Source organism: Ambystoma mexicanum, chromosome 8 (assembly GCF_040938575.1).
Source record: "Ambystoma mexicanum isolate Mex_15411 chromosome 8, UKY_AmexF1_1, whole genome shotgun sequence".
NCBI lineage: Eukaryota > Metazoa > Chordata > Amphibia > Caudata > Ambystomatidae > Ambystoma > Ambystoma mexicanum.
Genome location: NC_090929.1, coordinates 909,249,034 through 909,273,778, shown reverse-complemented (window position 1 = coordinate 909,273,778; position 24,745 = coordinate 909,249,034). Strand labels below are relative to the sequence as shown.

General features: G+C 48.0%; 1 protein-coding gene across 9 annotated transcripts in view; it reads right to left on the bottom strand.

Annotated features, from left to right (window-relative positions):
* The window catches only part of OGDHL (oxoglutarate dehydrogenase L), a 2,607,259-nt gene that overhangs the window by 108,716 nt on the left and 2,473,798 nt on the right, over window positions 1-24,745 (bottom strand). The window lies entirely within an intron of this gene.

Genomic DNA, 24,745 nt, shown 5'->3' with positions numbered 1-24,745 from the left:
GTGCTGGTAGGTTGAACGCCCTTGGGAACCGAAGTTCAGGTCAGTAGAGAGAGTCAAAGGTGCATGTGAGCACCGGGTATGTGTGCAGCTGGTGCAGAATTAATGAATAGCTGCTTTTTAGCAGTAGGTGTGGTGGTTGAGAGATCTGTAGTATGTGTTAGTTCTGGCAGGATTTATCCAGACCGAATGTGGCTGCGTTAGGCCTGAGGAGAACGCCTGGCTGGGGGGTGTGTAACCAGCAGTGTTTACTTAGAATGATGCGGAGTGAGTGGCAGGTGTAGGTATGAGAACAGTTATACCGAATGGTGTCATAGTATCTCTGTGCTCTAGTTGAGTGGTGGTGTAAAGAAGAGAGTAAGCGTGGTGGTGAGATATGATGGGTTATATGCTCTTTCAAACGTTCCCAGCATTCCAAACCATGCTATGTATGTCACGCAATTCAAGGCGCTCCAGTCTGTTCCATGCACTCTTATTCGTTCCCCCTCTACGCACTCAGCCCTTCTACGCACTCACCCCCTCTACGCATTCACCCTCTCTACGCACTCATCCCCTCCACTCACACTCATCCCCTCCACTCACACTCATCCGCCCCCGCACTCATCCGCTCCCATCCGCTCTATGCACTCCTCCGCTCTATGCACTCCTCCGCTCTATGCAGTCATCCGCTCCATGTACTCATCCGCTCTATGCACTCGTGCTTTTCCATGCTTTCAACTCCGCCGCTCCTCGCAGACGTCCGCTCGCCTCACTCATCCGCTCACTTCACTCGTCCGCTCCCCATACTCATTTGTTCCCTCATTGATCTGCTCTATGCTTTCAACTCATCCGCTCCTCGCAGTCGTCCGCTCGCCTCATTCATCCGCTCGCTTCACTCATCCGCTCCCCGTACACATCTGCTCCCTCATTCATCTGCTCCATGCACTCATCCTCCCTATGTACTCGTGCTTTCCACGCCTTCAACTCATCGGCTCCCCGCACTCTTCCGCTCTATGCACTCGTCCGCTCTATGCACTCGTCCGCTCTGCGGACTCGTCCGCTCTGTGCCCTCGTCCGCTCTGTGCCCTCGTCCGCTCTGTGCCCTCGTCCGCTCTGTGCACTCGTCCGCTCTGTGCACTCGTCCGCTCTGTGCACTCGTCCGCTCTGTGCACTCGTCCGCTCTGTGCACTCGTCCGCTCTGTGCACTCGTCCGCTCTGTGCACTCGTCCGCTCTGTGCACTCGTCCGCTCTAAACGCTCATCCGCTCTAAACGCTCATCCGCTCTAAACGTTCATCCATTCTATATATTCATCCGCTTTATCGACTCATCCGTTCTATACATTCGCTAGATCTGCAATTTCATCTGCTCCAGCGATCTACACACTGTCCTCACTTCCGTACTCATCTGCTATCCATACTCATCCACTCTATCTGCTCATGCATTCTATACACTCATCCGCTTTATACACTCGTCCGCTCTATACATTCGCTCGGTCTGCACATTCATCTGCTTCAGCGATCTACACACTCTCCTCATTTCCGTACTCACCTGCTATCCACACTCATTCGCTTTACATACTCATCTGCTCTATGCTCTCATTTGCTCTACATACTCATATGCTCTACGTATTCATCTGCTCTACACACTCATCCGCTCTACCTACTCATCCGCTCTACCTACTCATCCGCTCTACCTACTCATCCGCTCTACCTACTCATCCGCTCTACCTACTCATCCGCTCTACCTACTCATCCGCTCTACCTACTCATCCGCTCTACACTCATCCGTTCTCTACATTATACTAGTTTCTCAGTATTTACGCACTCATCCACTCTACACGCTCGTCCGTCCTACACACGTTCTACAACCGCTTAATACGTTCATCCATTTTATATACTCATCCCATCAACATAGTCATTCAATTTACATACTTATTCGATCTATAATCATCTGTTCGTCCACTCGTGTCATCTTCCACTCAGCGCATTCATCTGTTCCGCACGCTTCATCCATTCTAATCATTTCATCCACGCCATTCACTTCGTTCGCTCCTCATGCATTATGTTCATTTCAGCAGTTTAAGTCTCTTTACTGTTTCCTGTGCTTTAATCTTATTATCCACTTCACTGTTTTGATCTAGTTTACTCGTTTAATTCTGGTTGTCCTTCTAGTTCATACTCGGGGTTATTAGCTGTCATTTCGGCGTCAGGTAGTTTGTTGGATTGGTGTCATTGAGATGCCGTTATTCTGTTTGGGTTGGTTTGGTACCAGTTGGTTTTATGGGAAGAGCCAAGTTTTCAGCATTTTGCGGAAAGACGTTAAATCCTCAGTTAGGCGGATGTGGGGTAGGAGCCAAGGCTGAGAATGATGATCCGCCCAACTTGACTGAGTTTGTCTTAGGTATGACTAGGAGGCCAGCTGAGCTTGATCTTAGGGTGCGTGGGGGGTGATAGGGTTTTAGCTTGTCTTGAAGGTATTGAGGTCCGGTTTTATGCATTGCTCGGTGGGAGATGCATAATGTTTTGAAAGTCACCCTTCGGGCTGCTGGAAGCCTGTTTAGTGTTTTAAGGGCTGGCGAGATGTGGTCTCTTGGTCCGAGCGCAAGTAGCATTTTGGCAGCTGCGTTTTGTGCCCTTTGGAGTTTATTCATTTGGTACACGTGGACTCTGAGGTATAGGGGATTTGCGTAGTCTAGTCTTGCTATAACGATTGATTGGACCGCAGAGAGTCTGTTGGGGAAGGAGAGATACGGAAAGATGCGCCTATTAAGCTAAAACTTGCTTTCCGTCATCCAATTTTTTATGGCATTAGCACAAGCTAAAACACGGTCTGTTGCTTCTGGGATGGATTTTTATCTGACATAAATTTGTGCATCATCCGCATAGGAATGGTACTCCAGATTAAGCCTTGAAAAAATGTCCATGAGAGGGCAAAGATAGATATTAAATAATATAGGAGACAGTGATGACCCCTGAGGAACTCCACAGAGGACTGACCAGCCATTAGAATACAAATCTCCAAGTTTAACTACTTGAGTCCTATATTCCAGAAAAGAGGAGAACCACTTCAAAGTGTCCTCCGAGACCTGAGCAACCGTCAAGAGTCTCTTCAGCAGCTGACCGATGTCTACCGCGACAATAGCCGCTGACAAATCAAGCATGATCAGCATGCACAGATCACCTTCGTCAGTGGCCCTTATAATGTCATCCCATACAGTCACCAGGGCGGTCGCAGTCCTGTGGCTGGGTCTGAAACCAGACTGGAAGATTTCTAAGATAGCATTTTCCTCTAGATAAGTCTGACCACTCTTTCCAAAGTCTTTGCTGTCCAAGGCAGTCCTGCAATGGGCCGGTAGTTTCCGAACACCTGATGATCCAGGGTGGGTTTTTTCAGCAAGGGCATGAGGACCTATTTCTTTAGTTCTTGTGGCACCATCCCCTGGGTTAGGGAAGCATTCATAAAATTTGCCAGAAAAGATTTCAGAGATGATGTATGTTGTACTGTCAGATAAGTTGGGAAAGGGTCATAATCATGATTAGTAGGTTTCAACTTATGAATCAAGGCCTCAATTTCCTTCGCGTCTACCAGTGAGAATGAGAAGGTCGATGACACAGAAGTAGTAGTCTTTGGACAATCCTCATTCAGGTCAGGCATTATTGTGGTAATGGTTTGGGATTCAATGTTCTCATGAATGGTTGGAACCTTATCATTAAAAAAAGCATTAAAATCATTGGCTAGGGTGCAGCAAGGGGATAATTTAAAAGAAGCACAAGATGGAATGGAGAGGTTCTTAATTGTAGCAAATCATTCCTTGGACCGATTTTTTGAGGAAGTCATTTGACATTGAAAAAACTGTGATTTTTCCTGAACAATTCCTGGTTTGTAAGTCGCCAGTGCCTCTTTGGCATCATGGCGGGAAGATAAGTCTTTAATTTTCTGCCAGATTTTTTTCTTCCTTCGATAATTCTGCTTTAGCTCTCTCAAAGCTTCTGAAAACCAGGCATTATTTCGATTTTATTTTGCTTCCTAAGTTTCAGTGTTGCCCTAGCGTTACAACCGTTACTCAGGGAGGCTATGTTAGTCTAATAATATTTTTCACTGTTTTTTTCCGCTGTTTATGGTAGAAGATCTGCTACTAATTGAGGTCCTGTAATTGCATCAAGAGCTCTTTTGCTGCATGGCATCAGGTGAGTAATATATATAGAGGAACCGCATGTGTGACCTCAGTTCCACTTTTTTTCCACTAGCACTCTGACGCTGAAGCACTTCATAATTAAAGTCTACTAGCTAACCCATGAAGGGAAGGTAGAGAGGGCAATCAGGACTCCTTGGGAGGTACGTCTATAAGAAAAAACATTACTGAAAGTAAAGCAATTTGTTCTTCTAATGAACTCCTTCCTTCCACAGATTCCTCATCTATGATAGATTCCTAAAGCAGTATAACGACCTAGAAGAGGGAGGGTAGCGAGGACACCATCTAAACCAGAAAACTCTGAAGGACTGCCCTTCAAAAATGAGCATACTGACAGGTCATATCCTAGCACTAATGCGTAGTAAAGATGTGCAAGGAAGCCCATGTGGCTGTCTGGTAAGTATCCAAAACGGGCACGGAGATGGCAGCCAACCTTCTGGTGGAGTAAGCCCTGAGACACTCAGGGACCTTGTTGCCGGTCAGATCGTAGCATTCCAAGATGCGTAGTATGATCCATTGAGACAGGGTCTGTTTTGTAACAGCCCTACCCGCTCAGGCACCCACGTAACCAACAAATTGTTGGTTATCAGTCCTGGTCTCCCTTGTTTGAGACACGTAGAAATTCCGGGCCCGCACCGGATCTAGCGATGGAAGTGCTCCTCTGCCTTGGAATGGTGAAAGAAGACGGGAAGATGGATATTTTGAAAGATGGAAATTTGAGACCACCTTTGGAAGGAAGGAGGGTATAACTCTCAACTACACCATCTCATTGGAGAAAACCAAGTAGGGAAAATTAACAGACGCAGCCTGGAGCACACTCACCCATCTAGCAGAAGTTATAGCAACCACGCAGTCTTAAAGAACATGAAAGAAGGGGCTCAAACGGAGTGCCCATCAAGAATGTCAATACTTAATTTAGACCCCATGCTGGAACAATAAACTGGCCCAGGGAAAATATTGGAAAGATCCCCTAGGAATTGTATAACTGTGGGCATTGTGAAAAAGGCACCCTGCTCCAGGGTCCTCTTAAAGATCGAAATGGTCACAAGATACCCCTTCATTGTACCAATCTGTAGAACTGTCAGGGTCAGAAGATACTCCAAAACAGAGGAAGTGGAACAAGTAAAAGTCTCCAGATTCCTCTCTGATACCAAGACGTAAACCTCTGCCACTTGTAAGCATAAATGGACTTGGTGGCGGGTCTTCTAGCAGATATGAGTACGTCCAGAACATCCTCGACAAATCACACTCCCTATACCGCAGCCTTTCAGTAGCCAGACATGAAAGTTTGGGTGCAGGACTCTCACTTGCAAGCGTGAGCGGAGGTCCGTCCTCTGCAGAAGATGCCAGGGAAGATGGCCCAGTCCGGAGTGATCACGTTCATTGTCGCCCCAAACAAGCGCACTCTACCGAGAACCATTGGAATGACAGGGATCAGAGGGAACACAGAGAGCAAGTCGGAGTCCCATTCGACCAAGAGCTCCCCGACGAGGAAATTCCCTGGTGCAGAACCACCTGCACTTCCTGTTTACACTGGAAGCAAAGAGATCCACCTGGGGAGTACCACAGAGGAAGAAAATCTCCTCCAGAAATTCCTGGCAGAGATCCCACTCGTGGGAGGACAATCACTGCCTGCTCAGTGCGTCTGCTAGTTTGCTCTCTTTACCAGCCAGATGGGATGCAAGGACACGCTGTTCTCCAGAGCCCAGAATCAATGTCATTGATTCTCTGCACAGCGGCAAGGAGCCCACTCTGCCCCTCTTGTTGAGGTAATGCAGGGCTACAGTATTGTCTGTCAGGACTAGTACTGTCATGGCCAGAGCGAATGGGCCAACATGATCGCCCTCAACTCCCCCAGATTGATGTGCTCCTGGCACTCCAATGTGGACCACAGTCCACTCACTGTCAGATCTTGTACGTTAGTGACCCAACCTTTGAGGAATGCATCCATGACTGGAGTCACTTGTGGCCAAAGTTGACGGAAAAGAGACCCTTTCAGGAGGTTGTCCTTCACGGACCACCACTGTAGGTCTCTGGACACTCTCTCCGAGACCAGAAGAAGGTCTGAAATTTGTCCCTGAAACTGGGACCATGGTGAGCTCAGGAGCCACTATAGCGACCTCATGCGCAGATGCGCCTCCAGTACCACCAAAATGGAGCAAGCACAGAAAAGCAGAGGCTGGAACTAAAACCTGGACCATCTTGAAGATGTTCACCACTCTGTCCTCAGGTGGGAAACTCCAACTGGGGCAAGTGTGTATAAGACCGCCCCAATAAATGAGAGGGACTAGAAACATGAAATCTGAGACTTTTTGAAGGTCAGGGAGAAGCCCAAGCTGTGCAATAGGCTCCACATGCACAGTGATGTGAGATCTGGTGAGCGAGCTGTGACGAGCCAGTCGTCCAGGTAGGGAAAGACATGAATGCCTTCCCTTTTGAGGCGAGCCACCACTACTGCTAGCATCTTGGTAGAAACCCTGGGTGCAGTTGTGTGATGCTGGAAATGCATCAGATGGAACCCTGGCAGTGCAGCTCTTCATTTTGTGCTAGGTCAACAGTAACCATGGGATTCACTTAGTGCACCCATCGGTAGAGGTACAACCCTTTACCCCTAGTGTATGTTTTTGGGCACTTTCGGGAGGATAGCTCAGGGGCACGGTGCCCGCCTTGGAAGCAAGACAACACAGAGCACCACAGGTTCGATCCCCGGGTCCACGCTTAGAAACCTCTGGGTATTAAGCACATTATAAATAACCTATCATATCATATGCGTTGCCCACAGAGCAGGGCATGGTCTGGTGGCAGCTACATGCTGATGTGACAGGGTGGCCTCTTGGTTTATTTTGCCCTACCCTCCTGGTTTCTCAAAGTACTGAGAAGTCCTGGCTCTGTTTCCTTCCTCTAAATTGTTGCTGGGTGGAAGGACCATATATGGCTCTGGAGTTGCTTCCTGCCAGACTGGATAGAGCCTTCCCTTGAGCTGCTTGTTGTGGGTACACCCTTGGTGTGGAGCCTACCTGGATGGAGTGGGTAGTCAATATACATTCTGTGTTGTGAGGGTCTGGTTTTGGTTGTGTGACAACGCCTGAACCAGCCCTGACTGAAACTGGAATGAATGTAGTGTGGTGTACTGGAAAGCTGGGGAGTAGCCCCAATCCGCATCATGTGTTGTCTGGTTTCTGATGAATAGCCTGAATACCTGTGAACCTGATTGGGTGCTGCCTGCATGAATGCACTTGTGTGTGATTGGCTGGCTGAGCTTGGCTCAGCCAAAGTAAATGGGGAATGTTTATTATAATAGGGGGCCTCACACCTCCTTGTCAGAAGCTGTAACAAGAAACCTGAAGCTGAAGTCATTTTAGGCTTGCATCCTGGGGTCCAGCTTGAGGAAGAAGTTTGCACCTGCAAACCTTCAAACAATCCGAAAGCTGCTGTGCTGACTGAAGGACTGAACCAGAGAGGACTAGGCTAGGCAACCTTTTCCCAAGCTACGAGGGAACATCCTGAAACTGCTGCTCTTCACCCGAAGTGTCCTAGAAGCCAGTCCTGTGTGCCTCCCGCCGTAGAAGATATCTTCATGGGTCCAGAAGAGGAGTGCCTGAACCTCTTGAAGCCAATAAGTTCATCTGTGTTGCCCAGGGTCTGAAGGAGTGTTTGTGACCGCTGGAAGCCAGGTTGCTGAGTATCACCCAGAAGAGGGGGTACCCTGGCGTAGCGCTGCTTGCTTCCCGTAGCTGTGAATGTTCCAAATATTTGAAGAATCCTTCAAGAGGCCTCCCTACCACAACAACTGTCTACTTGTCCATGCCAGAAAAGGCCTAGGGACACTGCCTGCAGTGGAGTGTCTGCCAGTGGGTTTCCAACCACCAAAACTGCGAAATTCCAAAACCTGACACCTAATTCTGCCACTGCACCTGTTGCCACCGAAAGTCATCCAAGGCCTCCCAGGGTCTTATCTTCTTCAACCAGACCTTGTTGGGGTCCTCAGCAAGTTTCACCTTTGTGGGATGACCACAGCTGGAGTATCAACCCGCCAAAGGAGACCACCGCGAAGACCGAAAGTGCTGCCTTTCCAACACTCGAAAGAACTGAAAGAACTGCCGTTCCTTTCTTCTTCTCGCCGTCGACATCCAAGTGACTCCTTCTTCCAAAGGGGGTCCATCCTCGAGGGGTCTTGTCGAGTAAGGCCAAGAAACTCCACCGCTTTGCCTGTTAAGGCACTCAAGGTACTGTGATGAGGAAGAGCATCTTCCATCCACAGGAATCATCCAGGGCTCCAGATTTGTCTTCTATCCTGTTCTCCCGTAGCTTCCCAGGTACTTTGGGATAGTGGGTCATATAGAAAAAGAAGAACATTATTGAACACATTTTGTCTGGGCTGTAATATAGATAAATAAAGTACACCTTAATGTTTCCCTTACAGGTTGCCCAGGTGGGGAGATCCTCACATAGTATTGCCCATCTACTTCAAAGAAAGCATTCTGCCAATGTTCCCAATCTAACCTGCCTTTCTACAGTAATATCTATGGTATTATGTAATGCTTTATGATTCCCATGCTTTTTAATAACTGTCAGCAATTCATGCATTCTAAATTGAATCTGAAATATTTCATGGTACCACAGATGTGTATGCATTTACTATTATTAGGATAGCAAAGCATACAATAGACTTTGCTAATAGAAATTCTCTTGTTTAGCAAACAAACCCATTTGATTAGCAATGTTATACTAATATGTTTAATGTCACTAGAAGTTATTTGTACCAAAGACACAAAATGAGCATCAACACAGGATTATTGTGTAACGCTGAAGTAAAACATTAGTCAGATAATTCACAATGCTGCCACCCAGAGGCCAGCCATGCACAGTGAAACCTTTATTTGACATTTACTGCTAAGTAAATGTTACCTAAATGTTTCAAACATCCCATGCACATGCCCGCCAAAAAATCTACTCGACTAGGCGAGTGGGCAGGTAGACTTTGCATGCCCTGGATTAATGTCTGTCAAATGTAAAAGGTTAGCTGCATGAATAAATACAAATAAATAAATATGATAAAATACTCAGAAAACAGTTTGGCAAGCTCTCTCCCACAGGTTCTAATATATAATGCAATCATAATCATAGAACAAAGCGAGCTCTGTAGGTTAACTACAGTGTAAGGTATTGCAGTAGATCTGTAGATGTACCGACTGGATGGAACTATTGATTACTACTTTGCGTAAACACATAGTTAGCTTAGTGCATTCATTATTTAAGAGGAAAGAAAGTAAGAGACTAAGAGTGGATTGTGTAGCAGGTAGAGAACTGGGCAAACTAGGTGGAATATTGTAATTTTGCAGCCATCTCACTTTCAGTGTAGCTGGTATAAAGCCGCAGGGTGATAAGATAGAATGTCAAGTAGAGTGTGATCAGCTCATGGGTTGAAGCACAGTTGCACAGATGCAGGCAACCAGCAGGTCACAGAACTAGGTTTGCCATCAAAAGCATTTGGCTGAGTGATCATGTACATTGTCAAAGGTGTTCATTCGTCAATGTGGTGCATCTTCCCCAACAAAATGAAATATAGTTTACACTATGAGATTTAGATACACCAACTTGAACTTGACTGTAAAGCATGGAGACAATGGAGTGTTTTACAGTAGCAATGCTGTAATTATGTATTATGTAACAACTTATTTTTTAGAAATGGAATTGCATGACTTATCTTTAAAAAATGTTTTAACTTAAGTTAACCAATACTGGTCTTTGCCAGAGACAATATAGTCAGCTTTAAAAAAGTATCATCCCAATTACCTTTGGTTTTCAATTATTTGAAAAATACAAACATTCTTGCCTAGCACTCCCACCCAGGCATTTTGGCACTTAAGAGTGGAAGAAACGAGTACTGCTGCACTCTCTCCATTAGCCCCTTTGAATTTTCATTGATTATAGAAAAGAGGGTGGAAAGAACACAGAGCAAGAGAAGAATGCAGGGTGAGCTGTGCTTTCATTGAATAGGTTAACTTAAATAGTTATCTAAGCTACACAAGTGGCAATTTAATTAGCAAACCTACAGAATTGCATACCAATTTGCTATGTGACAATGCTCATTTTATGCCTTGGGATAGTGTTACCTGATTACAAAGTGAGTTATTTATTGATGTATATATTTATCAGTACCTTATTTTATATAAAACATCGGAGGTAGCACATGACAAAGTGTGAGGATATTTATTTGTGGGGGCTTGGGGATTCACTGTGCTTAAGAACCAGCCTGCATCACCTCCTGAGAGTCTCAGCCTTTGGTTTGCTCGTCCATAGTACCATTCAGAGGACCTTGGCTGGAGTGCTCTGTGCTTCTCCCCCATCTGTATAGGGAGCAGAGATACAGAAACCCCCCCCCTCCAGTCTTTACAAGAGAGGCCAAAAGGGAGGACTTTGAATTGGAAATGACAGTGCTGCTTGAGGATAGCCATATGTAAGTTTGACATTCTGGTGCTCCAGGGAAACTAGCAAGTCGTTCATGTTCAGGGCCTGGAGAATCTGGGCTAGAGTGACCATCTTGAACTTTTCCTTGCGCAAGTACAAGTTTGGAAGCCGCAGATCCAGGATGGGTTTCAGACCTCCATCTTCCTTCGGCACCAGAATGAATGTTCAGAACCAAGCCCTGCCTTGTTCCGAGCAGGGTAGCATCTCTATGGCCCCCTTACCAGAAGATGACAGATCTCTTCCAGAAGGAGAGGTTCTGGAGGCAAGGGTGGTCTGGTAGTCAAGAAGCAAAAGAAAGGCAGTATTCCTGCTGGATGACCTCTAAGGCATAGGTGCCCGAGGTGGATCTTTTCCATTCCTTGCTAGACAGCGATATCCTGCCCCCCACATAGCTTTGTGCTGGGGTTGTGGCGGGCACTGTAGAGGTGAAAGCAACTCCTCTAGGTGCACTGCGTTCCCTCCCCCTGTAGTGACTAGTTGTCCTTGACTGTCCAAGTGAACCTGACTTCTACCCCCTGGGCATCTGAGGAGAAGGGGTAAAAACCCCTACCTGTCGGGCTTGCGGGGCGCTGCTGCTGCACCACCAGCCCCATCGACTTGGCTGTTGCCTTAGAGGCCTGAAACCTCTGGAGCAACTTGTCGGCCTTTGTGCCGAACAAGTTTATGCCATCGAAGGGCATGTCCAGGAGCTTCTCGTGGATGTTAGTAATTAACCCTAAAGTCCTCAGCCAATAAAAACACTGCTAAACGGTGATGGTGGTCATTGTCCTAGGGTTGCAGTCTGTTTTGTCTAGGCCAGAGTGCAAAATCTGTTGGGAGGCTTCCTTGTCATCCTTAATAAGGGCTTCAAAGTCGTCTGCATCTCCCCTTTGGTGAAGTGTTCATCCACCTTGGTCGCTTTTGCCCTCGTTGACCAGAGGCCAAGGGAGAATTTGGCTAAGGCACAAGAGGCATCGAAGCACCTGAGACCCAGGCTCAAACAGCAGAAATTCTTCCTGCCCCATGCATCCAACCTTTTTCTCTCCCTAGCAGGGGGCAATGACGGAAATGAGGTGGTCTTGATGTTCGCCATAGCAGCCTTTACCACCAAATTCTCTGGGGAAGTGTGGACAGAGAGGAATAAGACGTCCAAAGGGGATGGCCAATGCTTCCTGGCCAGATAACTGTCCACTGTGAGGATTGATGCTGGTTTGGACCACAGTTCCATCACAGGCACCTCCACTGTCTGATTGAAAGGCAGCAAGGTCTCCTTCTTAGGACCCTCCTCCAAGATGCTGGTCAGGTCATACTGCACCTTAGGACGCGAGTGGGCAGAGAACCCTAAGGTGGCAACCAGCTTCGAAATCATGTGCAGGAAAGCTGCTTGTGGCTTACCAGGGGTGGCAGCAGGCATCATGTTGACCTCTTGTGAGGAGCCCAGGGCACTGGCCTCCTGCAAGTCGGCGTCAGGTCCACCGAGTCACATTGTTCCCCACAAAACTCCTCTGGGAAGTCTCTTACTTCCCTGGGGTGGAGGTGAAGGGGAAGGAAGGGTTCCAGTCCGAAAGTAACAGGATCCCCGTCCTCATAAATGTCCCCCCAACTGTGATCATATATGCCCTTCTTGAGAGTGGAAGGAACGCTTTTGCGACTCTGGTATCATAGGCACTGCTGGTCCGGGGCCATACGGTAGAGGACTGATGTCCCAAGACAGAATGGTGTGCCTTTTTGTCACAACCTTGTCGCTTTTCACTGCGGACTCCCTACCGGCTGGTCCAAGTGCGGTGAGATCCATCGGCTTGGACGAAGTCGTTGGCCCCTCGGCTGCTGGTGTTGGGGCCGGAGAAGCCTGCGCTGGGGGCCTTGCCAAAGCTGTCTAGCATCTTTAATCTGAGCGCCTCACATTCCTCTGGTGACAAAGATTTGGTGAGAAAAGTTACCTGCAGGGCTTCTTCATCATGGTCCTCCTTGGATTAGTGGCTCCTCTTCTTCTAAGACAAAGATCAGTGATGCCACGAAGAAACGCCGGGTGACCTTGACCACTTGCAGTGCTTCTTTTTTATAGGGGACCGCACTTCAGTGCCACGCTCTGTAACCTCGAGCAGGTCCGCTTATCCCCTTTCTCCTTGTGTAAAAAGGTGAACAGTTCCGCTTTGCGTTCTTGTTCTATGGGTGCATCGACTGGCACGACACACAGTCCTGTGCATCGTGGCCTTCACCAAGGCAGTAAAGGCATATGTGGTGCGGGTCTGACACAGACATCTGACGTCCACAATCCACGCAGGGTTCGAACCCCGACAACCTTGTCGGATTCGGCATTGCGGCGAACTCGAGAGACGAAGTAAGAATTCAGTAAACAAATAAAGCCAGGAGCAGGGGGCGCTGCTATGCGACATGGCGGACTAGGCATGTCTCTGTCTAGCGCTGCTCCAATGAGGCCTGTGCAGGGTAATAGATGCTCCCAATATAAAGGTATCAGAACCTTCCCAGCCCTAAATCTAAGAGCCGATGCCTGGGGAGAGAACAGTGTGGCTGCGGCCTCAGGAGACGACAGCAAACAGGGAGAATCCTTCTCCGAAAGATTTGGGCTGACGGCTGCAAAATGGTGGTGTGGCACTGCAAAGGATTGCCCTGATCCTGCTGTCACTGCAGACCTGAGTATTCATAGATGTGGGAGAGGGCGCCTGGATCCATCAGGTGATGGCCTGGAGTAGGCAGGGCCGCAACGAAATCCACTATGATCGCCGGGTAAGAGGTGAGCGTCTCCCTGCACAGTGCACACCGGGGCCGGTGATCATAAAAACGAAGGGAAGGGATTCCAAGATGGCCGCCTGAAGGGGGAGGACGTGCTGAGCGCAGCTCGTCTCTGGCCCTAAACAAAAGGGGAATATTGCGCCTCTTTCTCCCCTGCCCACAATGAAGCTGTGAGTGCCGGATGGCTCCCACTGCTCCAACAAGAGAATGAGGGTCCGATCGTGGTGCCGGCCGGAGGGAGTGCTATTGAATTAAGTGGGGAGATGAGTGCAGGGCATGGCGCTCCGGCTGGTGCAGAGATAAAGTGAAGGATCTTCGGAGGATTTGGAAGAGACAGCACACCAAGGGTTGGAGAAGGAAGTATTCCCCTCCTGTCCATATGCAAACTGGCAGGAAATAAAAGCTAAACGGAGGAAACAGCGTACAGCAGCCAATCGGAGGCGGTAACAGAGTAAGATGGCACACCCTCAGCATTCAATTCAGTGGACCCCTTGAGGCAAGAAACAAAGGAGGAGACAGCGATTGATATATGATGATATGATATATGGCATTTATAACGCGCCTATACACAAGTGTTTCAAGGCGCGATGAGACAAGGGGGGGGTGGACAAAGGGAGGACAGACAACGATCCTACTAGGCCAGGTGTCATTCAGATCGCGCAAGTGCATGGGAAGGGGGGAAGGAAGAGTGCGTGGGTAGAAGGGAGAGGGGAAAGTGCAGTACATGGGAAGTGGAATAGATAAGATAAATAAAACACATGAAACAGCCAGCTGGTGGCAAGTGCAAAGAAGTGCAGACATAAGTGTTGGAAGGGGGACTGAAGGGATACAGAAAAAACAGTCCCCAAGTGCAGGGGTTGCCAGGGAGGCAGTGCAGGTGGGCACTTGACCGGGCCTGGGCCAGAGATCAGAAAAAGGGTGGCCAGGTAACCAGTGCAATTTCAGTCAGGAATTCAGCAAGGGAGGGGAGGAGAGAAAGCAGAAGCAAAGAGGAAGGTTTTGAGGTGTTTCCGGAACCGGAGATGGTTCTCCTCAAGTTTCAGGGAGGCAGGAAGGCTGTTCCAGAGAGAGGCCCCTGCCGAAGAGAGTGATCTGCCACCAACTCGTTGCTTGGAGAAGCGACTGACCCTGAGGGAGTTGGAGGCAGATGAGAGAAGAGCCACCAAGGGGCAAGATTTAAACAATTTTGGGACACTGATCACATCGAAGGAACATCCGTCGGTGGAGCATATTTTTCACCAGTCTGTGAACAATTTCCTAATAAGTTGACATTGAAATCTGTGTCAGTAGATGAGTGGGGAAGACTAGCTGGCGCATGAGAGCAGAGGAGATAAAAATCGCAAGGCTTGGACTGCAAAGTAACCCGGGAAGTCCTTGAGGCATTTGAGCTTAATGGACTCCTATCCCTAGGACGCCTATAATTTTTGGGGTTATTGGGAGCGGGGGATGCGGGGGCGTCCCCCGCTCCCTTTAAAATGATATGGGGGTTGCAGGGGTGTCCCCCGCAGGTTCCATGCCTTAATATTGCCGCAAAAATATGGCAATATTTTTGTATGGTGGTATTTTTGCGGGGATATTAACACATGGAAGCGAATTAAGAGGGCTAAGGCTGCAGCCACGGAGACAAGGTTCTGTCGGCAAGGGGTTACAGGCTATCAAGAAAGTGGTGGAGGACCCAGTACTACTGGGCTGTGTGGGAGATCCACAAGACCAAAGGGGGAGGGGGGGAGTCATCTGATAATCTTCTGCGGCTGGTGTGAAGTCTACTGTAGGGCACAAGTGGGCACCGATGCTGGGAGTAGATCTGGACAGCAGTGAAGGTCACAGGTCTGAGTGAACATATAATCCCGGCGGCATATGTCGAGTACCAAAGGGCGAGGACGCACTAAAGGCACCCCGGCACCCCTCAAGGTGAACATTCGAAGGGCAGAGGGGGACAATTACAGGGTGCTGGCAATCAGAGGGGAAAGACACGCCAGGCGAAACGTGCTTCCCAACAGCACGGTCGCCACACACAGTGATTAAAGAGCACAGAGTTTTGATGGCAATTACTAAGGAAGAACTAATGTAATGTCTAGCCGAGCACCAACAGCGCTTAAAGGAAACGCTTCAGGAATCTGCCCAAGAACAGATTTTTGCAGTAAGAGCAGACATAAAAAGTTCTGTTTTGGAAATTAAGGAGACATTTCAAAACTAGGAGAGCGAGTTGACAATACAGAACAAGCTTTTCAAGAACTAGCAGAAGGCTCACGAAAAAACGATGAAACTCTGGAGCAGCTAGCATGGATAACACACAATCTAGGAATTCAAACATACGCATTAAGAATATTCCAGATGAGATCATTGATAAAGACCTGAAGCACCCAATACAAATTCTTTGCGCAGATCTACTTTTGGAGAGCCCTTTGGATGAGATCCTCTTGGATAGAATACCCAGGGTGCATCCTCATAGGAAAGAACCGGGGACCAGACCCTGGGATGTGCTGGCTGCATTCACATCATATGGGCAGAAGGAAGGATTCCTTAGGGCAGCACGGACAGGTATGTCCTTAACCATCAATGGATCAGAAGTTCAGCATTATCGATACCTAGTTTTCTCCACCCTAATCAAAAGGAGGCAGATGAATCCGGTTACTAGCATTCGTAGGTAGGTTATAGATGGACTTTTCCTTTTGGCTTGCTTTTCTCCTGGAAGGGGAGACAGATCCGGGTGACAACATGTGAAGGAGGACTGGATGTGGCAGCACCGGAAAGCCGAGGAGACCGGCCTGAGACATCAGATGCGGAAGGAGGGTCCTCTAAGCAGGGACGACAATGGCAATGGATGATGGCACAACGAGACAATAGGAAGAATAGAGTTCTGAAAGGTTGGGACAAGTCAAAGGACACACCACATTTTGAGTGGTGAAGGCGGGGGGATCAGACAAATTAGGTACACCAAGGGATTTGTTGGGTTTGCTGGAGATAAGAGGGGGAGGGAGAATAGTATTGGAGAAGGAGGGCCGGAATGAGATTGGGGGATGAAGCAGGGGACCGGAATGGGATCTCATGGAGAGGGCTAGTATACCTCTATGCAGTTGGTTGCACCCAGGTAGTTCACGGTGCATGGACAGGTTCTCCTGAAGTTGTCAATAGGACCCATGTACCGGCCTGGATCAAAGTTTAGGGGTGGGATGTTTGGGGGAGGGATGGGGTGGGCGCAAGAGAGGGCAAGGGGAATGGGGAGTTGGGGTCGAGGGCCACCATCAGGATAATTGAGAAACTACAGCAAGGGGTGGAGTGCAAACAAAACCGAGCCTTGCGGGTTCCAACAGGTATAATACCTGCATTCTATTTCAAATCAGCCACAGCTCGCGTAGATCCAGGGGGACTTTTAAAGCGACTAAGGGTTAAGGCTCAATGGAAAGGATTAGGAAGGGCAGGATTAGGCTCCTATCATGAGTTTCAAAATACTTATGTACAATATTTGGGGGCTAAATTCACCTGCAAAGCATTGTAAACTGGGATCATTCCAGAGGTGCGAGAAACCAGACTTTCTCGCGCTTCAAGAAACCCATAAATGTAGCAAAGATAAATCACGGATTAGACTGCAAGGGTACCTGCAGATTTTGCAGGCGAATACAATTGAGAAAAAAAGCGGGGGTCCTGATCACATTTAGGAATAACCCTGATCTGGAGATTTTTAAGGTGCTGAATGACAAACAAGGGAGATACCTTTGTGTGAATTTCCGCATTAAGAGGAAAGTATTTACGCTTGGGACAGTATATGTACCCAACTCAGGACAGGAACATTTTCTGATGGCAACAATGGAGGTACTTGGAAATATGGCTTAGGGTCACGTAATACTGACAGGGGATCTTAATATAATATGGGATTGCAGAAATTGTTACTAGTCGTACAGGAATGACGGCACAGTGTACAACATCACAACGGCTTAAAGATAAACTTACAGAATTAGGGCTAGTAGATGTGTGGCGAGCTAACAGAGGAAAGGAACCAGGATTTAAACTGTATTCGCACAAACACAAAACCCAGTCGCGAATAGATTATATTTGGGTATCTGCTAGCCTGGTGGGTCGAACTCAGGAAGTCTCAGTGGGATCGATAGCACTATCAGACCATGCACCACTAGATGCTATATTGACCATGGCATCTCGAGATAGGGGGTGGTCATGGAATTGGGTTTTACAGGAATTAATCCTTGCGGAAACAGTCTTTTGAAGGGAAATAGAACAACTAATTCAAGCCTACTTTAGGGAAAAAGCAATGGCGGATACCGCCACAAGTGTCTGGTGGGATGATATATGATATGTGTTGTTGGGATGACAAACCTTTGGATGATTGTGGACGCTGGCTGGATTCGATTGTCCAAAATCTGGCAGTTTTGCCTTCTGTTTTAAGTCGGCGATCCCGGCATCAGACCAGGCTCCTCAGTCTACCTGGCACCCGGACATGGGAGGACCAGACATCAACTCCAATTAGAGTCAACCTCCTCACTCATATCTGACCAGGCTACTCAGCCTACCTGGCACCCGGACTTGGGAGGACCAGACACCAACTCCAATTAGAGTCAACCTCCTCACTCATATCTGCCTTAAAAAAGACTGAAAGGGTCGAAACGTGCGTCGGCTGTTTGCACTCACCAATGTTGACCAATTGGCAATAATTGCCACACTGATGATTTTTGGTTATGGTATACCAATATAAATAAAAAACCACATGCACCAATAATTCTAAGACTGGACCATGACTTAAAACAGAAGGCAAACTGCCAGATTTTGGACAATCGAATCCAGCCAGCGCCCACAATCATCCAAAGGTTTGTCATCCCAACAAGCATCCAACTATTTGGGAACCTTGGAGTTGGTCCCCAGACGAACCATGATCCAGGCTGCAGGCTGAATCTGAAACCATTAATAGGAGGTGCGCAGCGGACAGAGAGTCCCGACCCCAACAACACCAACCAATTAAAACCTGATATATGATATGATATGGCATTTGTAATGCGCCTATACACATGTGTTTCAAGGCGCAAGATGCTTTCAAAGCGGTAATCAGGGGGAATTGACAGCCCGTAAAGCTTTGAAAGAAAAGATGTATAGGCGGCTTGAGGATGATTTAGAGACTCAACTTAAGAACATAATGCCAAAAATTAGCAATTACTCTATGAGGGAAATATTGAAAACATATAGAATAGTCAGAGGACAGTTATATGTATTAGGGGAAAAAAGGCGGAGAGGACCCTACTCAGAACTAAACAACATTATTATGTTCAGGGGAATAGGGCGGGTAAGTTATTAGCAAGGCTGTTGAGACAAAGGATGGTCACCCAAACGATTTTGAAGATTAGGAAAGAGGAAAGGGAGGAAGTTACTGACGCAGAAAGGGTAATAAAGTGCTTTTTATGGTTCGCTATACTCCTCCGAAAGGCTACAGGAAGGTCTGTTAAATACATATTTAGAGGGAATATTGCTTCCGAAGCAATCAAGAATAGACAGGGAGGCGCTTGAGGAGGATATTACAGAGGAGGAGGCGATTGCAGCCATAAGGAACCTTCCATCGAAAAAGGCCCCGGGAACAGATGGTTATACAGCCATATTCTATAAGAAATAAGGGTGAATTCAGGCCCACCCATTTGACAATTTTATATAACTATTTCGAAAAAAGTGGACCTATTACTGCATCAGTGGGTGAGGCTAAATTGGTATTTCCGAAACCGGATAAAGACCCGGTACGTGTGGGTTATATAGACCAATAGCGCTAATTAACATTGATGCAAAAATCGGATGGAGGATAGACTTCATATGTAAATAGGACCCAATCAGGCGGGGTTTATAAAAAATAAAAAAAAAATAATAAAAAAAAAATCTCGCCAGACCTTAGATAATCTAAGAAGGGTATGCCACCTAATTGAGAAAGAGGAACGGCGAGGTATCCCAGCGGTGCTCCTTGCTTTAGATGCTGAAAAAGCATTTGATCAGGTGGAGTGGCCCTTTCTCTTTCAAACAATGCAGAAAATGGGGTTTGGCGAGAGCTTTCTGCAGAGGATACAAGTAAACTATCAAACCCCAACCTTATGGGTGTCCATTAATGGACAATTGTCGAACCCGATCAAGTTAGAGATGGGTACCAGACAGGGCTGCCCTTATCCCCTTTGCTCTATGCAATATATCTAGAACCTTTTTAACAATGTGTACAGGAGGTGCCGGGTGTGAAGGGGATACAATTTGGAGAAACGGAACATAAAATAATGGCATTTGCCGATGACATGTTGATGGTCTTATCGGACCCAGACAAATCTTTGAAAGCAATAGCAACGGAACTAACAATATTTGGGGCAGTTTGAGGATTAAAAGTTAACGCACATAAATCTGAAAGACTTAACCTTACACTAACAAAAAATAACATAGCTGAAATCCAGGGATCCACCCAATTCTCATGGGCAGAAGAAAAAAATCAAATATCTAGTTTTTTTTAAATTTCGAAATCCTTGTATATATCATGGATGCGGCGCATGGCCTCGATAAAAATAGTGACGCTACCACGGTTTCTTTACTACTTTCAGGCCTTGCCGGTGGCTATTCCCACAAGTTTTTTTAAATCGCTCAATCGCATCTTGTCCATCTTTATATGGCAGAATAAAAGACCACGGATGGCCTTGCAGACTTTAATGGCAACGAGGAATAGACAAAGGATATCCTTCCCAGACTTCAGAACCTATTATTGGGCGGCAAAGTTGAGGATATTGAAACAATGGTGACAGGTAATGATAGTAAACACTGGGTCGCTATGAGAGGGCAGTGGTGGGTGCTCCATTAGCTGAGGTTTTTTGGCTACCCAGAGCTGATAGTTCTCAGAGTATGACGGCATCACGTGTACCGGGATGAAGTGGTGAAACAGAAACACATAACAACGATCCTGGGGCCCTTTACACCAATATTTGGGAACCCTCAATTTACCCCGGGGATGGAGGCTAGAACCTTCGCTAAATGGAAGGATGGGGGTTTGCACAAGGCTTAAAGATCTCACCCTAGGCCAAGAAATTAAAACCTCTGATCAATGCAAACAATTCTTCACACTCACGGCAAGGGATCAACTTAGTTACTGCCAGCTCCCACACTGGGCTCTTTACCCCCCGAAAAAAGCTCAAGCTGGCAGATAACACACCGCCTTTGAGAAATATATTACATCACACACAGGGGACTCCCATTTGATCTTAACATTTTATACCTTGTTTTGTGAAGGGGGCCCTCGAGATAAGTGGTTATATATGGCCAAATGGGAAGGCACATTGGATCGTCAAATAGCAGAGGAGGAATGGGAATCACTTTGGGTTCATATTTCGAAACTAACACGTCTATTGAATTAAAGGAAATGTGGTTCAAAATTCTCACTCAATGGCATTATACACCAGAGAGACTTAATATGATTGTTAAAGGGACTCCACCGGACTGCTTGAGTAATTGTGAGAAGAGGAGGGGACTGGCTCCATATATGGTAGTCGTGTCCGGCTCTGCAGTCATTCTGAGGCAATGTTAATAGGACCATGTTGGAGGTTTTGGGCGCTAACATACCTGTAGGGGCAGGCAAATGCCTACTGGGCCTCTGGTTAAAAAATGTGGATTCACGAGATAGGGCACACAAAAAGGCATGTGTGGTTTTGATATTGACGGGCCAACTTGTGCTTGCACAGAACTGGAAGGAGGAGGCAGCGCCAACATACCATGAGCGGGTATATAAACTCTGGCAAGTATAAGCCATGGAATGGGCTACGTACAATTTACAAGGTGAAGATCGCAAATTTAGGTTGGATTGGGGAACAATGTTGGACTACTTGAAAGATGACTACATAATTCACCTGTGCCCGCAGAACATTAGGATTTTGGACATTGCCCAAAGCCCCATTACTGTAAGAAACATATGATGAACTGGTTACTAATTGTTCATAGGGAAAAGGGTGGGAGGGGGGAAGGGAGAGGTGTTAGGGAGGGGGTGATTGTGTTGTAAATTTTAAAAAAATGACAATAAAAATATATATATTTTAAAACAAAAAACGAGGGGAGGGATGGTGGAAGGGTGTGAGCACCTCCACCCTCCCCTGGAGAGAACTGCAGTCGACAGACGATCCCACCTGGAGGTCATGGAGAGAGAGGGAGAGAGAGAGTTGGAATCAGAGAGACTGGTGTGGAAAACAGTGCACAGACCACAAGTGGGACCAGATCTCGGTGCTACAATAATAGCTGCTGATACTGCTGCACTTTTTTAACTATTGAACAGAGCAGGAGGCAGGGCTGTATATAAGTCTGGTCAGGACTCAAGCTCTTGAACTGCAACAGCCTGCAGGACACACAGACAGACCTCCTCAGGCGTCTAAAATACTCCTCCTGCTGGTGAGGGAAGGGTAGAGGGGGCCAAGGGGCCACAGGTGACAGACCCCGGGGGGTGAACTGGTTGAGAAGCAGGCAGCCACGAGAAAAGAACAGCGCAGGAGCTGACAATATACAGGGGCAGTGGGAAACCAGCAAAGTGGATGCGCACAAAATAGCAAAAGAGAGTGGGAAACAAATGCCAGTGAAAGTTCAAATGGATCTATTCATGCTACCCCTGAAGGGTCCCTCTATTAAGTTATACCTCGAACGATGGCTGTCAGAATGGATAGGGCCTTCAGGGCTCTCACAATTTCTTTTAGTGGAGAGGGCCCACAGAATCCCGAGCAGGGGAGCGATACCAGGTTCCCACCCCAGACCAGTGACAGCTAAATTACTATCGAGATTGTTATGCGAGTGATGGTATATTCAGACTTCACTAGAGCCGTGCAGAAGGCCAGGCACTAGTTTGAAGACATCAAGAAGAGATTGCGAGAGGCAGAGATTAAGTATGTCATGCTCTTTCCAGCCACTCTCAGAGTAGTGCTACCTGGAGAGGTTCATTTTTTTCAAAGCCCGAAACAAGCTTGGGACTGGGCAGGTGGCGAGGGACTTGGTTGTCGGAATCCATCACAAGACGCAGGAGGGAGCTCAACCAGGTGAACATTTGGATTGCTTTTAATAGAGACTGGCAGTAAGAGAAACATGTGAGCCAAAGAGACAGTGACGATCTGGTAAGTCTGGAGAAGGTTTGAATATTTGTAACAAAGTCAGAGCGGAGCTATAGAGAAATTAAGAACACACACCACTGGATTGCCCACCAATGGGTAGGGGCGATCACAGTTAGATCTATAGTTTGGGGGCGACAGATGCTTCAGGTTTGGGGGAAGCGTTGGGTGGTGGGATAACAGTTGGGGAGATTAGCAGTTCTGTTAAAGTTGTATTCAGTACAAACATATTGTTCAGGGGAGAAATCAATGCAGAGAGTGGGGCTACACAAAGGCACAAACCAGGCTAAAACAACAGGACTGGAATGGCGGTGGTAGAGCGTTTATGACCTAGGATGCAGAGTTGTATGTCCTGGAACATCAATGGACTTTTGGACAAAATCAAATGTTTCTCCCGAGCGTGTTGGCGGGTAGGGTGATGATGGTAAAATTCCTCCCGAGGGGTTTAACAGCCCTCACCAGGCGTCTTATGAACTTGAGGGGGGCGAGGCCAGCACGCATGCCGTGAGGACGTCAATCTGCTGGGCTCCAGTCCACGATCCTGAACTTGATCCTAAAGCGGTGAATAAAGATATAACTTTACTCAACTGAATGCAGCCCTAGGTGGATGAACTCCTTCCCCACCTCCAGGAGTGCCTCCGGACGAAAATCGGACTAGGATAGTCGCCGCAGCAGCTGTCTGGGGAGGTCCCCCAGTGCCCTGCAAAATGGCGCCGTTCGCCACTTCAGATGCCTGAGAAGAAGAGAATTCGGAGATCTCAACTACAGACCCCCAGGTGACTGCCATCACCGTATCAGTCTCCAAGCCCGCTCTGTGGGACTACCTGGAGGCGTGCCAGCATCAGCAAGCCCCGAGTGTCCCGGACTTGCGCCACACAAAGTGCGGCCCTGTAACGGGCCGCCCGCTCCTTCCCAAGCCGTGAAATCGACTGGAGGTGAAGTAACCAAGAGAGACAGACCCCTGGTGGATAGAGGAGGGGACTGGGGGCCGGCGAATCTTGAAAGTAGAGGAGCCTCTAAGTCGCAGACGCAATCCGCAATACTGCACTGCAACACGGGATCTCGGCAGCAGCAACAGCAACAGCCTGAAGACGTGGGAGCCCGTACAGAGCCCTGCTGTTGGAGGCCACGCCGGACCGCAGGTACAGGGGGACCCCGACTCGCAGCCACGGGAGGGACAGGGTGGCAGAACCAGCAAACAGCAATCACAGCGACCTTGCTGGCATCCCCACCCAGCGATCCGGCTCCCCTCTCATGATCGTGACTTATAAGGGGCAGCAAGGGAGCACGCAAACCATTGCAGTGAGGGGCTCCGTCCTGCACCTTGCTGCGACATTACACCCATGAGGGTGGGCCGCCACCCTCTCTCGCCTCCAGTCATACCGCTGACACTCTTAGCAGACCCAAGAGGTCACCCTTGTGCGGATCTGGCACCATAAGGCATTCACCCGCAGGAGCAACCCGCCTAGCTGCAAGCTAAGCCACCTGGGAGTGCACCAGGAACAACAATAGCGCATCCCATACAGAAGAGCAGAGATCCTTCTGGCCAGTGAGGTTGTGCGAGGACGCCCAGAACGCCACTGTCAAACATACGCTTGACCGGCGTCCTCGACTGTTGGACACCCCCGCAAACGCCTGGACATCCGGCTCATGCCCGAGCAGTTTGGAGAAGAGCGGGAACAGTGGGTGCTCTGTCAATCGATCACGCAATAGTCACCCTGGCCAAGCAACCGCAAACCATTGCACCACCGGAATAACCCAGTGAGGGAAGCTCATTCTTGCCATCACGGCTCCACTGAAATAGCCAGACAGACAGAGGGCACGAACGGGGACACCCTGCTCACCTGACCAACACCCACCGCAGTTGCTTGGAAACTCAGATGCGCCCGGACCTTTGGGACTAACTCAGGCTGAACAGAAGCAACCCATCACGAGAACAACAGAAGTGCGGTCAATCGGACGCAGGTTCTTACGCCATCACTTGTGGGGAGCAGACCCGCACACACTCCACAACCTGGGGACTCACCACCCATCAGACACCATTACAACAACCCTACAAGCTCGAGTGGACATGGCCCCATTCCCAAAACAAAGCTAAACCATCAATAATGGAGTCCTTTCTGCAGCCAAACCTAAGCAGCAGCAGCAACCAGAAACCTCCACACAACAGGAGCCGCCCTCCAACACAGACCACACTAAGGACGCCAAGGTACTACAAACCATCACAGCACTCAGATCGTTTATCGACAACAAAATAGACTAGGTCAAGTCCGACAT